We start from the raw sequence: 16,343 nt of genomic DNA, 5'->3' as shown, positions 1-16,343 counted from the left end.
AAAGGAAATCAATTGTTCTCAAATATAATTGTTAAAATGTATGCTGTACAGTGTTTCTTTGTTAACACATTAAAATAATATCTGTTTGTATTTGGTTGTTTAGTAACATGGAGCCTCCACATGCAGGCTCAATCCTAAACAATCAATGGATCACTGAAGAAATTGAAGAAGAAATCAGAAAATACCCAGATACAAATAAAAATAAAAACACAGCAACCCAAAATCTATGGGAGGCAGCAAAGTTGTTCTAAGAAGGAAGTGTATAGTAATACAAGCCTTTCTCTGGAATCCAAAAAAATCTCAAACAACCTAATCTTATACCTAAAGGAGGTAAAAGAAGAACAAGCAAAACCCAAAGTTAGTAGAAGGAAAGAAATCATAAAGGTCAGAGCAGAAATAAATGAAATAGAGACTTAAAAAGCAATAGAGGGCTTCCCTGGTGGCTTGACTCATTAGAAAAGACCCTGATGCTGGGAAAGATTGAAGGCAGGAGAAGGGGATGACAGAGGACAAGATGCTTGGGTGGCATCACTGACTCAATGAACACGAATTTCAGCAAGCTCTGGGAGATGGTGAAGGACAGGGAAGCCTGGCACGCTACAGTCCATGAGGTTGCAACAAGTCGGACATGACTGAGCGACTGAACGACAACTGGTGTCTCAGTGGTAAAGAATCTGCCTGCCAATACAGGAGACACGGGTTCAGTTCCCGGTCCAGAAAGATACCACATGGTGTGGGGCAGTTAAGCCGGTGCCCCACAACCATTGAGACTGTGCTCCAGAGCCCAGAAGCCACAACAACAGCCCATGTACCACAGCTACTAAGCCTGCATGCCCTAGAGCCCATGCTCTGCAACAAAAGAAGCCACTGTAATGAGAAGCACTCACAGGGCAGCTAGAGGGTAGCCCCCGCTCTCCACAACTAGAGAAAGCCTACATGTAGCAATGAAGACTCAGCACAGCCAAAAGATAAATAAATAACATTATTTTTTAAAAAAACAATAGAAAAGATCAATGAAACTAACGGTCGGTTCTTTGACAAGATGAACAAAATTGATAAACCTTTAACCAGACTCACCAAAAAAAAGAAAGACTAAATCAACTAAATTTATGATTTATAAAATCATAAACGAAAAAGAAGTTACAACCAGCACTAAAGAAATACTGATACAACCTAGGAAAAATGGACACACTTATCAGAATGACTATGTCAAATATATCACAAGGAATGAATGTGGGTAAGGATGTGGAGAATAAAGAACACTTATACACTGTTGGTGGAATTATAAATTGGTACAGCCGCTAAGGAAAACAATATAGAGGTTTCTCAAAAAACTAAAAATAGAACTACCATATGATCCAACAGTGTCACTGCTGGGTATTTATCAGCAACGATAGAAGTATTAATTCAAAAGATACACGCACCCCAATGTTTCTAACATCACTATTTATACTTTCCAAGAGCACCGAAGAATTGATGCTTTTGAACTGTGGTGTTGGAGAAGACTCTTGAGAGTCCCTTGGACTTCAAGGAGATCCAACCAGTCCATTCTGAAGGAGATCAGTCCTGGGTGTTCTTTGGAAGGAATGATGCTGAAGCTGAAATTCCAGTACTTTGGCCACCTCATGTGAAGAGTTGACTCATTGGAAAAGACTCTGATGCTGGGAGGGATTGGGGGCAGAAGGAGAAGGGGACGACAGAGGATGAGATGGCTGGATGGCATCACTGACTCTATGGACGTGAGTCTGAGTGAACTCCGGGAGTTTGTGATGGACAGGGAGGCCTGGCGTGCTGCAATTCATGGGGTCCCAAAGAGTCGGACACAACTGAGCGACTGAACTAACTGAACTGAACTGAAGATATGAAATCAACATAAGTGTTCATCAACAGATGAGTGAATAAAGGTGTCACACACACACGCACATACACACAATGAAATACTATTTATCCATAAAAAATAATGAAAATTTGCCCTTTGCAATAATGTAGATGGACTCCGAGGGTATTATGCTGAGTGAAATAAGTTAGACAGAGAAAGACAGATACTGTACAATATCACTTATATGTGGAATTTAAACAATAAACTTTTGTGAATATAACAAAAAAGAAACAGACTTACAGATATAGAGAACAAACTAGTAGATATCAGAGAGGAGAGGGGAGGGGCAAGATAGAAGTAGGGGATTAAGAGGTACAAACTACTGTGTATAAAATAAATGTGCTACAAAGATATATAGTACAACATGAATATTTTATGGTAATATAAGTGGAATATAGCCTTTAAAAGTTATAAATTACTACATAGTGAACCTGAAATTTATATAATATTATATACCAACTATATCTCAATTAAAAGAAATAATAATAATGATGTTTACTGATGGGCAAAACACCTACTCTAATTTGATGTATCAATGAGTGTAAAACTACATTTCAGGTTATCTACAACAGCTGTACTGTGATTTGAAAATACCCATGATTTCTATTGTGACCATCACAGATATTGCTATTTCTACTGTGATTTGTTCCTATATTCATGATTGAAGGAACTGGTCAGTTTCATTTTGAGAGTAATGAAAATAAAGATGGTATCATCTAAGATCCAGACAAAATGTTTCCTAATTCATTCATTCAATAAATATTTATTGAGAAATTACTCTGTGCTATGCATTATTCTAATTATAGACAAAGTTTCTGCCCTCATTGAGTTTTCATTGTTGCCTTGAGTCAGGTAACAAGCAAATAATAGAGTTGATTCTCATTATTTTTAATAGTTATGTTGTAGAAAGTCACCATGAACACTGAATTAGTGAATATGAAATCGTTGCTCCTAGCATTAATAAAAATACAGGTTGGGTTCCTGTGAGCCTCTGGTAACAAAATTTTCATCAGTAGATCAATGATCAACCTTGTTTTATGTGTGTTTCTGTTTTAAGACAACTTGCATGCCTGCTCAGTCATGTCTGACTCTTTGTGACTCCATGAACCATCGCCAGCAGGCTCCTCTATCCATGGAATTCTCCAGGCAAGACTACTGGAGTGGGTTGCCATTCCCTTCTCCAAGGTAACTCTCTGACCCAGGGATTGAACCCAGGTCTCCTGCATTGTACTCAGATTCTTTACAGTCTGAGCTGCCAGGGAACCCCTTAAAGACAGCTTATGTCCAATATATTGTTGATTCATTAACATTACTCTCATAGCCAACAATACTATAACCTTTAACTGTAACTATCAGTGTGAACTGTGACTTCCTTGGTGGCTCAGATGGTAAAGTGTCTGCCTACAATGCAGGAGACCCAGGTTCGATCCCTGGGTCAGGAAGATCCCCTGGAGAAGGAAATGGCACCCCACTCCAGTACTCTTGCCTGGAAAATCCAGTGGACGGAGGAGCCTGGTAGGCTACAAGTCCATGGGGTTGCAAAGAGTCCAACACGACTTCACTTTCACTTTGTATCAGTGTGAATAGATCTTATCTAACATAGGTATTTTCTCTGTAAGGCATGTAACAGCCTTCTTTACTTAGGACACTAGATAGCACTTTGTTTGTGGGCCATTTTAAACAGTAGAATCACCAACAAAAAGTATAAAAATACAGAAAAAGTGACACTAAATATATTGTGAGTCAAGACACCTGTTTATAGTCTGAGATGAAACGAGAAGGCAGAGACAGACGGAGTGAGGAAAGGGGATTGATTTGACAGCCATTTTTGATATGCAATTGACAAGACTTGGCATAAGTTTTCTCTCACCTTCCCATTCAGATTATTCTCTTGGAGGGTTGGAGGGGGGCTATAGGGTGCAGAGCTTAGGAGACTGAAGTTTCAAGTTTGGATGACTAAATAGGTGCTGATGCCATTCATTGAGAGAGGTGATACGAAAAGTAGAATAAGTTAAAGGCAAAAAGGATGCTTTGGAGGTTCCCAGGGGACAACTAGGAAGATGCCCAATTTCAACTGCAATTATGTCTGAGGCTCAGGAAAGTGGGTTTGATTAGGGTGTAGGTGGTAGAGGAAGCCATGTGAATGGAAATCAACCAGCAGGCTGGTTGAGAAAGTGAGGGTGGCCCACACCAAGCAATTGGAAACTAGCAACTGATAAACTGGATGTGAAAAAATGTCCATATAAGTGACAGAAATAGTAATGTCAGGAAGAAGAGATGAGTAACAGCTGGATTGCTAAAAAAAAAAAAATTCTTCCTGGAGAAGGTGACTTGAACAGACAGCAGGATGTGCAGGATTAGGGGACCAGAAGGAGGGCATTGCTGGTGGGAGATAACAGTGGGTAGGTACAGCTACAGGGCAGGAAGGATGCTAGTCTCAGAAGTACATTCCGTGCAGTGGTGCAGCCAGAGAAAGAAACAAAAAATCACTGTAAAACCACTTTGAAGAAGCTGGTCACCATGTTTGCCCCCAGGGAGGGGAACTGGAAGTCTAGAAAGAAGGTGCAAGAGATATTTCTTTATACATATTTGCATCTTTGGGATATTTTTATCTTGTACACAAATTTTTATTTTAATTAATTATGTTAGTGGTCTAAATAAACCATCTGGGGAACTTCCCTAGGGGTCCAGTAGTTTAGAATCTGCCTCCAATGCAAGGAACTCAGATTTGACCCCAGATTGGCTTCCCTGATAGCTCAGTTGGTAAAGAATCTGCCTGTAATGCAGGAGACCTCAGTTCGATTCCTGGGTTGGGAAGATCCCCTGGAGAAGGGAAAGGCTGCCCACTCCAGTATTCTGGCCTGGAGAATTCCATGGACTAGTCCATGGGGTTGCAAACAGTCGGACATGACTGAGCAACCTTCACTTTCACTTTTGGGGAACTATTGAAGGCAGGAGGAGAAGGGGACAACAGAGGATGAGATGGTTGGATGGCATCATCGACTGGATGGACATGAGTTTGAGCAAGTTCCAGGAGCTGATGGATAGAGAAGCCTGGTGTGCTGCAGTCCACTGGCGTCACAAAGAGTTGGACGCAACTGAGCAACTAAACTGAACTAAACAGGGGAATTAAGACCCCACACATCGTGGGGCAACTAAGCCCACTCACCACAACTCCACAATGAAGAGCCTTCATGCTGCAACAAAGACCCAGGGCAGCCAAAAATAGTAGCAAAATCAGTCAGTCATTCAGCTTTGGCAGAGTAAGAGATGAATCTGGTGCAGAAGGGAAGCTGCTGTATAACACAGGGAGCCCAGCCTGGCGTTTTGTGACAACTTGGAGAGGTGAGATGGGAGGGGGGAGGGAGGCTCAAGAGGGAGGAGATATATATATAATTATGGCGGATTCACGTTGTATGGCAGAAACCCATACAATAATATTGTAAAGCAATTATCCTCCAGTTAAAAAAAAAAAAAGAAGGGACTCTAACAGATCGTATATCCAAGGGTTTGATTCCCAGCTTGCCTTATAGGCAGAAGAGCAGGACAGTCTAAGAAAATAGGACTGGCTGTATCTCTGAGCCTCTGTCCTGGGGCAGGGGTGCCAGGGGGCATCCTTTACATGTATTTGGTCACTGGGGAAGTTGAGTAAGTGAACATGTCCTCTAGAAAACAAATGAGGACAGAATGAAAAGTAGTTGCACAGCAGATCTGGACGGCTTCCAGAGACATAGAAGTGTGCCCCCAAAGGTGGGTTGATGGATCAATGCTCCATTCTAATCTCAAAACTTTCTTTCTTTTTTGTGTCCAGGGCCAGGTTATGCTGCAGTAGCAGTGCCAGCACCTCAATGGCTTGGCACAGCAACAAATCTCATATAGAGTTGTTATGAGAACTAAGTGAGATGATCAGCAGCAGCAGCATTCAGCACTTTTCAGGACTTTTTTGGGCTATATTGCTCATATAATACAGTCATCATAAAAACTGTATACAATGTGGTTTCCATTACTATCCATGTTTTCTATATGTGGGAAAATAGGCACAGAGGAGTTAGTTGATTTCTTCAAGATCACACAGCAAGAAAGTAGCCAGCTTAGAGAAACTGGCTAGTTTTAGAGTTTAATCTCTGTGTTAAAATCTTCATTTAGTCCAGGGAGAGACACATAGCATCAGTCAGGTTAGGCTAGGAGATGCTTCAGTAACAAACAGTGCCAAATCTCAGTGGCAAAGCACAGAAAAGTATATTTCTCCCTCATGCTGTATGTCTAGTGCAGAGTGGCCAGTGTGGCTTATTGTAGTCATAGACACAGGTGATGGAGGTTTCATCTTCTAGGTGCTTCTGCAATCACTGAGCCTGGAAAAGGGAAGGGGAATCTTTTCATCCAATGTGACACACATCATTTTGTTCATCTTTCATTTGCCAAAGCAAAGGCAGTGGGGGACTGAAATCTGACCTCGTGTTCTGAAGCAAGAACCATATTTATCAATAGCCGTAATGATTGCACATAGGTGCTCCTTTCGTGTTGATTGAATTGAGGTTAAATAACCAGTTCTGACCACACTGAGTGAACTCCATCTCACTCAGCTCAATTTATAAAGTTTTTGAGAGTTTGCAAACATAAGCACTATTAATTCTGCACAGAAGTCTACTGGAGAACCACTGCATCACTAATTCTGCATGCCATGCATTTCTCTGTGCAGTCTGCGTGATGCCAGGAGACCACAGAGGGTTCTGGTTACAAGAATCAAATATTCCTGGAAAATGTAATTACTGTCTTCCAACCACTGTCATTCAACCCCTTACTCCATCCCATACCACCCTTTTGCAACTGCTTTTTACTTTTGCTCTCTAAACGTTTCTCTTGTCTAATTCCTCTGTGAACTCACATGAGGCACACACAGAAGTATGGCAAGCTTGCAAGGTAAGCTTTAAAGTGAACCGTTTTAACGTGTGCATTTCAGGGGCAGTAATTCCATTCACAATGTTCTGCAATCATCATCACTATCTATTTCCAAAACTTTACATTACCCCCAAATAAAAACCCTGTACCTATTAAAAATCACTTCCCATTAAGGTAGAAATTTTTATTTTCACTTTAAAGACAAGGATACTTAAAATTAGACCCTATGTCCGAGGTCATCCAGAAAACAAGTAACAGAGACAGGATTCCTGACTTTAAGGTTCCTGATTTTCTTGCTATATTCTGAAGCCTCTCTATTATCTAATCACTCATAGTAGGATGATGCTAACCATCTCCTGAAGGTGAGGTGCAATTCCTAAACTTGTGAGTTCCCTCAGTGGTCTGGAGAATAAACCCCCCTTAATTCCCTCAGCAACATTCTACAGATGTTACTGAAGCCCTGTTAGATGCTGGAAATCCAAGATGAGTGCTGCACTAGTTTGCAACACAGTGAAGTTAGACAGAAGCTGTTCATTTTCCCCACAATTTTGTTTCTTTTCTTCTCCAGTTCAATAAAAATCAGATTTTTAGCTGAGCTAATGGCTCCCAGAAATAAGACTACACTTCCGAGCTCTCTAGCATCTGGCTGCAGCCATGTGACTAAGTCAATGTGATGCAAGCATAAATGCTATGTGAAGCTTCTGGGGAGTGTTTGCAGAAAGAAGGGGCATGTTTTTTGTCCATCACACCCGCTTCACTGCTTCCTGCTGGCTAGAGGTCACGCTGCACCGGTTGGAGCTTGGGCAGCCATCTTGGATCACAATGTGCAAGTTATCGACTGAAGATGGAAGAAGCTTTAGTCCTTGACACAGAGGAGTGCTGTATCACCCCTCGACTTCATATCTCTCCTTTGTAAGAGAAAGAAAGCAAGTTCCTGTATTAAATATATCTGTATCTCTTGCTGCATAACAAACTACTTCAAACTTAGTGCCTTAAGACAACAATTACCAAATGTAGCTCCTGGTTCTATGGGTCAGCTGGGAAGCTGGAATGTTGGCTGGAGCTGGGTAGTCTAGGCTGGCTTTACTTGTCTGCTGGGCCTCGGGGACCTCAGCTGGGATGGCTCACATTTGCTCCTTTTGTTTATCCTACAGTAGGTCAGCCTAAGGAGTCTTCACATGGCAGTCTCAGGGTTCCAAAAAGGGGAAAAGCAAGTCCCAATATGCACGTTCTTTTCAAATCTCTGCTTGTGTTACGTATACTATTGTCTGACTGGATTACTCAAGTCACTCAAAGACACAGAGCACAGAGTGATTCGTTGGAGGCCATTACTACAACTGTCTCCATTGTCTAAGACACTGGTATCTGGGGACTTTTTGTCACATGCATCTGAATCTAGTCCTACCTTGTATAGGTGGTGGGTGACAGACTTCGAAGACTGCTATATTCACATTCACCAGTACATGAGTATAAAAAGCATTCATTGTATTTTTCAATGTAGGAAACACAATGACTTGAATGATTTGCTCTTATCAAAATCATTTTATTGCTAGTGAGACTTAACCACTGGATGGAAAATAACAGAATTATAATTTTATTTTAAACTAATGTTACAAAAACATGAAAAAGTTACTGACTGGTTTTGGTTGTAGCTTTTGTTTTAATGATGATCAAAAACAAGAACTTTTAAAACTTTTTAATTTTTATTCTTTTCTTTTTAATTTTTTTTATTGAAGGATAATTGCTTTACAGAATTTTGTTGTTTTCTGTCAAACCTAAACATGAATCAACCGTAAGTATACATATATCTCCTTCTCTCTCTATGTCTATAGGTCTGTTCTCTCTGTCTGTTTCTCTATTGTGTGCTGGGCTATGCTTAGTAGCTCAGTCATGTCTGACTCTTTGTGACCCCATGGACTATAGCCCACCAGGCTCCTCTGTCCATGGGATTCTCCAGGCATGAATCCTAGAGTGCATTGCCATTCCCTTCTCCAGGGGATCTTCCTGACCCAGGAATCAAACCCACGTCTTCCAAATTGCAGGCAGATTCTTTACCCTCTGAGCCACCATGGAAGCCACCATTTCTCTATTGCTGCCCTGTAAATAAGTTCTTCGGTACCATTCTTCTAGATTCCATATATATGTGTTAGAATATGATATTTATCTTTCTCTTTTTGACCCACTTCACTCTGTGTAATAGGTTCCAGGTTCATCCACCTCATCAGAACTGACTCAAATATTCCATTGTGTATATATACCACAACTTCTTTATCCATTCATCTGTCAATGGACATCCACGTTGCTTCCGTGTTCTCACTATTATAAATAGTTCTGCAATGAACTGTGGGATACATTTCCCTTTTTCAATTTTGATTTCCTCAGGGTATATGTGTAGGAGTGGGATTGCTGGGTCATATGGTGGTTTTATTCCTACTTTTCTAAGGAATCTCCATTCTGTCTTCCATAGTGTCTGTGTCAATTTACATTCCCACCAACAGTGCAAGAGTGTTCCCTTTTCTCCACACCCTCTCCAAAATTTATTGTTTGTAGAATTTTTGATGATGGCCATTCTGACCAGTGTGAGGTGATATCTCATTATAGTTTTGCTTTGCATTTCTCTAATAATGAATTATGTTGAGCATCTTTTCATGTTTCTGTTAGCCATCTGTATGTCTTCTTTGGAGAAATGTATGTTTAGGTCTTTTTCCCACCTAATTATTGGGTTGTTTGTTTTTCTGTCATTGAGTTGTATGAGTTGCTTGTATATTTTGGAAATTAATTTTTTGTCAGTTGTTTCATTTGCTATTATTTTCTCCCATTCTGAGGGCTGGCTTTTCATCTTGCTTATAGTTTCCTTTGCTGTGCAAAAGATTTTAAGTTTAATCAGGTCCCATTTGTTGACCTTTGTTTTTATTTCTGTTACTCTAGGAGATGGATCATAGAAGATCTTGCTTTGATTTAGGTCATCAAGTGTTCTGCCTATGTTTTCCTCTAAGAATTTTATAATTTCTCATCTTGCATGTAGGTCTTTAATCCATGTTGAGTTTATCTTTGTGTATGGTGTTAGGAAGTGTTCTAATTTCATTCTGTTACATGTAGGTGTCCAGTTTTCCCAGCACCATTTATTGAAGATGCTGTGTTTGCTCCATTGTATATTCTTGTCTCCTTTGTCAAAAATAAGGTACCCATAAATGCATGGGTTTATTTCTGGGCTTTCTATCTTGTTCCATTGGTCTATACTTCTGTTTTGTGCCAGTACCATACTGTCTTGATGACTGTAGCTTCATAATACAATCTGAAGTCAGGAAGCTTGATTCCTCCAGCTCCATTCTTCTTTCTCAAGACTGCTTTGTCTATTCAGGGTCTTTTGTGTTTCCATATTAATTGTGAAATTTTTTGTTCTAGTTCTATGAAAAATGCCATTGGTAATTTAAATAGGGATTGCATTGAATCTGTAGATTGTATTTGGTCATATAGTCATTTTCACAATATTGATTCTTCCTACCCAGGAACATGTAATATCTCTGCATCTGTTTGTGTCATCTTTGATTTCTTTCATCAGTGTCTTATAATTTTCTGTGTACAATTCTTTTGTCTCCTTCAGCAAGTTCAGTTCAGTCACTCAGTCATGTCCAACTCTTTGCGATCCCATGAACCGTGCAGCATGCCAGGCCTCTCTGTTCATCACCAACTCCCTGGGTTCACCCAAACTCATGTCCATTGAGTTGGTGATGCCATCCAACCATCTCATCCTCTGTTGTCCCTTTCTCCTCCTGCCCTCAATCTTTCCCAGTATCAGGGTCTTCTCAAATGAGTCAGCTCTTCCCATCAGGTGGCCAAAGTATTGGAGTTTCAGCTTCAACATCAGTCCTTCCACTGAATATTCAGGACTGATTTCCTTTAAGATGGACTGGTTGGATCTCCTTGCAGTCCAAGGAACTCTCAAGAGTCTTCTCCAACACCACAGTTCAAAAACATCAATTCTTCCATGCTCAGCTTTCTCTATAGTCCAACTCTCACATCCATACATAACTACTGGAAAAACAATGGCTTTAACTGGAGAGAGCTTTGCTGGCAAAGTAATATCTCTGCTTTTTAATATGCTGTCTAGGTTGATCATAGCTTTTCTTCCAAGGAGCAAGCATCTTTTAATTTCATGGCTGCATTCACCATCTGCAGTGATTTTGGAATCTAAGAAAATAAAGTCTGCCACTGTTTCCATTGTTTCTTCATCTATTTGCCATGAAGTGATGGGGCCAGATGCCATGATTTTAGTTTTCTGAATGTTGAGTTTAAGCCAACTTTTTCACCCTCCTCTTTCACTTTCATCAAGAGGCTCTTCAGTTCTTCTTAGCTTTCTGCTATAAGTGTGCTGTCACATGCATATCTGATGTTATTGATATTTCTCCTGGCAATCTTGATTCCAGCTTGTGCTTCATCCAATCCAGCATTTCTCATGATGTACTCTGCATTTAAGTTAAATAAGCAGGGAGACAATATACAGCCTTGACCAATTTAGAATCAGTCTGTTTTTCCACGTCCAGTTGTAACTGTTGCTTCTTGACCTTTATACAGATTTCTCAAGAGGCAGGTCAGGTGGTATTCCCATCTCTTTAAGAATTTTCCACAGTTTGTCGTGATCCACACAGTCAAAGACTTTGGTATAATCAATAAAACAGAAGTAGATGTTTTTCTGGAACTCTCTCACTTTTTCTATGATCCAACTGCTGCTGCTGCTAAGTCACTTCGCACTCTGTGTGACCCCAGAGACAGAATCCCCATCCCTGGGATTCTCCAGGCAAGAACACTGGAGTGGGTTGCCATTTCCTTCTCCAATGCATGAAAGTGAAAAGTGAAAGGGAAAGTCATGTCCGACTCTTCACAACCCCATGGACTGCAGCCTACCAGGCGCCTCTGTCCATGGGATTTTCCAGGCAAGAGTACTGGAGTGGGGTGCCATCGCCTTCTCCTTATGATCCAACAGATGTTGGCAATTTGATCTCTGGTTCCTCTGCCTTTTCTAAATCCAGCTTGAACATCTGGAAGTTCACAGTTCACATACTGTTGAAGCCTGGCTTGGAGAATTTTGAGCATTACTTTGCTAGCATGTAAGATGAACACAGTTGTGCGATAGTTTAAACATTCTTTGGCAGTGCCTTTCTTTGGGATTGGAATGAAAACTGACTTTTTCCAGTCCTGTGGCCACTGCTGAGTTTTCCAGATTTGCTGGCATATTGAGGGCAGCACTTTCACAGCCTCATCTTTCTGGATTTGAAATAGCTCAACTGGAATTCCATCACCTCCACTAGCTTTGTTCGTAGTGATGCTTCCTAAGGCCCACTTGATTTCACATTCCAGGATGTCTGGCTCTGGGTGAGTGATCACACCATCGTGATTTTCTGGGTCATGAAGAACTTTTTTGTATAGTTCTGTGTATTCTTGTCATCTCTTCTTAATATCTTCTGCCTTTCTTTGCACTGATCACTGAGGAAGGCTTTCTTATCTCTCCTTGCTATTCTTTGGAACTCTAAATTCAAATGGGCATATCTTTCCTTTTCTCCTTTGCTTTTCACCTCTCTTCTTTTCAAAGCTATTTGAAAAGCCTCCACAGACAACCATTTTACCTTTTTGCATTTCTTTTTCTTGGGGATGGTCTTGATCCCTGCCTCCTGTACAATGTCACAAACCTCCCTCCATAGTTTTTCAGACACTCTGTCTATCAGATCTAATCCCTTGAATCTATTTCTCACTCCCACTGTGTAATTGTAAGGGATTTGATTTAGGTCATACCTGAATGGTCTAGTGGTTTTCCCTACTTTCTTCAATTTAAGTCTAAATTTGGCAATAAGGAGTTCACGGTCTTGTTTTTGCTGACTGTAGAGAGCTTCTCCATCTTTGGCTGCAAAGAATATAATCAATCTGATTTCAGTATTGACCATCTAGTGATGTCCATGTCTAGAGTCTTCTCTTGTGTTAGAAGAGGGTATTTGCTATGACCAATGCATTCTCTTGGCAAAACTCTGTTAGCCTTTGCCCTGCTTCATTTTGTACTCCAAGGTAAAATTTGCCTGTTACTCCAGGTATCTCTTGACTTCCTACTTTCCAGTAGGAAAAGTAGGAAGAATTCCTGTCCCCTATAATGAAAGGGGCATCTTTTTTGGGTGTTAATTCTAGAAGGTCTTGTAGGTCTTCATTGAACCATTCAGCTTCAGCTTCTTCAGCATTACTAGTCAGGGCATAGGCTTGGATTACTGTGATATTGAATGGCTTGCCTTGGAAATGAACAGAGATCATTCTGTCATTTTGAGATTGCATCCAAGTACTGAATTTTGGGCTCTTTTGTTGACTATGATGGCTACTCCATTTCTTCTAAGGGATTCTTGCTGACAGTAATAGATATAATGGTCATCTGAGTTAAATTCACCCATTCCAGACCACTTTAGTTCACTGATTCCTAAAATGTCGATGTTCAGTCTTGCCATCTCCTGTTTGACCACTTCCAATTTGCCTTGATTCATGGACTCAATATTCCAGGTTCCTATGCAATATTGTTCTTTACAGCATTGGACTGTGCTTCTATCACCAGTCACATCCACAACTGGGTGTTGTTTTTACTTTGGCTCCATCTCTTCATTCTTTCTGGCATTATTTCTCCACTAATTTCCAGAAGCATATTGGGCACCTACTGACCTGGGGAGTTCATCTTTCAGTGTCCTATCTTTTTGCCTTTTCGTACTGTTCATGAGCTTCTCATGGCAAGAATATTGAAGTGGTTTGCCATTCCCTTCTCCAGTGCACCACATTTTGTCAGAACTCTCCACCATGATCTGTCCATCTTGGGTGGCCCTACATGGCATGGCTCATAGTTTAATTGAGCTAGACAAGGCTGTGGTCCATTTGATCAGATTGGTTAGTTTTCTATCATGGTGGTTTTCATTCTGTTGGCCCTCTGATGGAGAAGGATAAGAGGCTTATGGGAGCTTCCTGATGGGAGAGACTGACTGAGGGGAAACTGGGTCTTCTTCTTGTAAATCTTTAATTCAGTTTTCTTTTGATGGGTGGGGCTGTGTTCCTTCCCTGTTATTTGACCTGAGGCCAAACTATGGTGGAGGTAATGAAGACAATGGCAGCCTCCTTCAAAAGGTCCCATTCATGCACTGCTGCACTCAGTGCCCTATCCCTGCAGCAGGCCACTGCTGACCCACACCTCTGCTGGAGACTCCTGGACACTCACTGGCAAGTCTGGGTCAGTCTCTTGTGGAGACACTGCTCCCTTCTTCTGGGTCTTGGTGCGCACAAAGTTTTGTTTGTGCCCTCCACGAGTCTGTTTCCCCAGTCCTGTGTAAGTTCTGGCAGTTCTGTGGTGGATCAAATTGTGACCTCCTCCAGCAGGGCTTATGCCATATCCAGGTCTTCTGCACCCAGAGCCCCTGCCCCTGCCTCAGTTCACTGCTGACCCGTACCTCTGCAGGAGACACTCAAACACAGTTCTGTCTCAGTCTCTGTGGGATCTCTGGGTCCTGGTGCACACAAGGTTTGTTTGAGCCCTGTGAGCATCTCTGCCAGTTTGATTCTAAACACGAATTCACGCTTCCTACCATCTTTCTGGGGCTTCTCCTTTGCCACTGGATATGGGGTATCTCCTCAGAGTCACTCCACTGCTGAACAACCACCACTACAGTGCCTACCATCTTGCTGGGGCTTCTCTACAGTGAAAGTCACTCAGTCATGTGTAACTCTTTGTGACCCCATCCACTATACAGTCCACGGAATTCTCTAGGACAGGATACTGGAGTGAGTACCCTTTCCCTTCTCCAGGAGATCTTCCCAAGCCAGGGATTGAACCCAGGTCTCCCACATTGCAGACGGATTCTTTACCAGCTGACCCACAAGGGAAGCCCAAGAATACTGGAGTGGGTAGCCTATCCCTTCTCCAGCAGATCTTTCTGACCCAGGAATTCAACCAGAGTCTCCTGCATTGCAGGCAGATTCTTTACCAACTGAGCTATCAGGGAATCTTCTTTGTGTTTAGTCTTTGTTAGTTTGATTAATATGTGTCTTGGCATGTTTCTCCTTGGGTTTATCTTATATGGGACTCTTTATGCCTCTTGGACTTGAATGACTATTTCCTTTTCCATGCTGGGGAAATTTTCAACTGTAATCCCTTCAAAAATTTTCTCATACTCTTTTTCTCCTCTTCTTCTGGGACCCTATAATTCAAATGTTGGTGCATTTGATATTGTCCCAGAGGTCTCTGAGACTATCCTCAGTTCTTTTCATTCTTTTTATTTTTCTTCTGCTCTTCAGAAGTTATTTCCACCATTTTATCTTCCAGCTCACTGATTCATTCTTCTGCTTCAGATATTCTGCTATTGAGCCCTTCTAGAGTAGTTTTAATATAAGTAATTTTGTTGTTTGTCTGTGTATATTTATTCTTTAATTCTTTTAGTTATTTGTTAATTGATTCTTGCATTTTCTCCATTTTTTTTTCAAGGTTTTTGATCATCTTTACTATCTTTATTCTGAATTCTTTTTCAAGTAATTTGCCTATTTCCTCTTCATTTACTTGGACTTCTGTGTTTCTAGCTTGTTCTTTCATTTGTGTAGTACTTCTCTGCCTTTTCATTTTTTAAAACAAAACTTATTGTGTTTGAGGTCTCCTTTCCCAGGCTTCACAGTTGAATTCTTTCTTCCTTTTGGTTTCTGCCCTCCTAAGGTTGGTCCAGTGGTTTGTGTAAGCTTTGTATAGGGTGAGATTTGTGCTGAGTTTTTGTTTGTTTGTTTTTTTTCTCTAATAGGCAAGGCTGAGTGAGGTGGTAATCCTGTCTGCTGATAATTGGGTTTGTATTTTTGTTTTGTTTGTTGTTTAGATGAGGTGTCCTGCACAGAGTGTTACTGGTGGTTGGGTGATGCCAGGTCTTATATTCAAGTGGTTTCTTTTGTGTGAGTTCTCACTATTTGATACTCCCTAGGGTTAGTTCTCTGATAGTCTAGGGTCTTGGAGTAAGTGCTCCCACTCCAAAGGCTCAGGGCTTGATCTCTGATCAAAAACAAAGATCCCACAAGTGGTTTCTTATGGCATTAAGTGAAATTAAAATAAATATCCAAAAACAAGAAACCAAAGATGAACCCCAGACAAATTGCAGTTATAAAATCAGACAAATAATATTTAAAATAATGGAATATACACATATACATATACACCCATGAGCAAAGTCAAAACAGTCCAACAAAAATAAAGTACAGTAGGTTGTACTATATTGTACTTTGACCTGGCAAACAAAGGAAGTAAAAATAGTATTTACCAGTTAAGAACAAAACAAACTAAAGTACAAACATGAAAACAAAACTAAAGCAAGGTGCAAATTGGGGAATAAAGCAATGAAAACAAAACTAACAAATATTTTGAGAGAAAAGGAAAGAAAGAAAACAAAGAAAGAATAGATATGCAAAGTTAAATAGAGGTAGATGAAGAAGATTTATAGTCATTAAAGATTAACTGCAAGGGGAAAAGAACAGTAGGAAAAGCAAACAAAGGAATAAATGCAGAAAAAATAATAGGTTT

The 16,343-nt window shown here is 40.7% G+C and overlaps 1 non-coding gene across 1 annotated transcript; it reads left to right on the top strand.

Moving 5' to 3' along the window:
• The first annotated feature begins 3,249 nt into the window (after window positions 1-3,249).
• TRNAC-ACA lies at window positions 3,250-3,321 on the top strand. The gene has a single exon. It is a non-coding gene; the product is annotated as a tRNA-Cys (tRNA).
• The last annotated feature ends 13,022 nt before the right edge of the window (window positions 3,322-16,343 follow it).

The sequence above is a fragment of the Bison bison genome, unplaced genomic scaffold (genome assembly GCF_000754665.1).
Source record: "Bison bison bison isolate TAMUID 2011002044 unplaced genomic scaffold, Bison_UMD1.0 scf7180017863957, whole genome shotgun sequence".
Lineage (NCBI taxonomy): Eukaryota > Metazoa > Chordata > Mammalia > Artiodactyla > Bovidae > Bison > Bison bison.
This window is presented reverse-complemented; position numbering and strand designations above follow the sequence as displayed.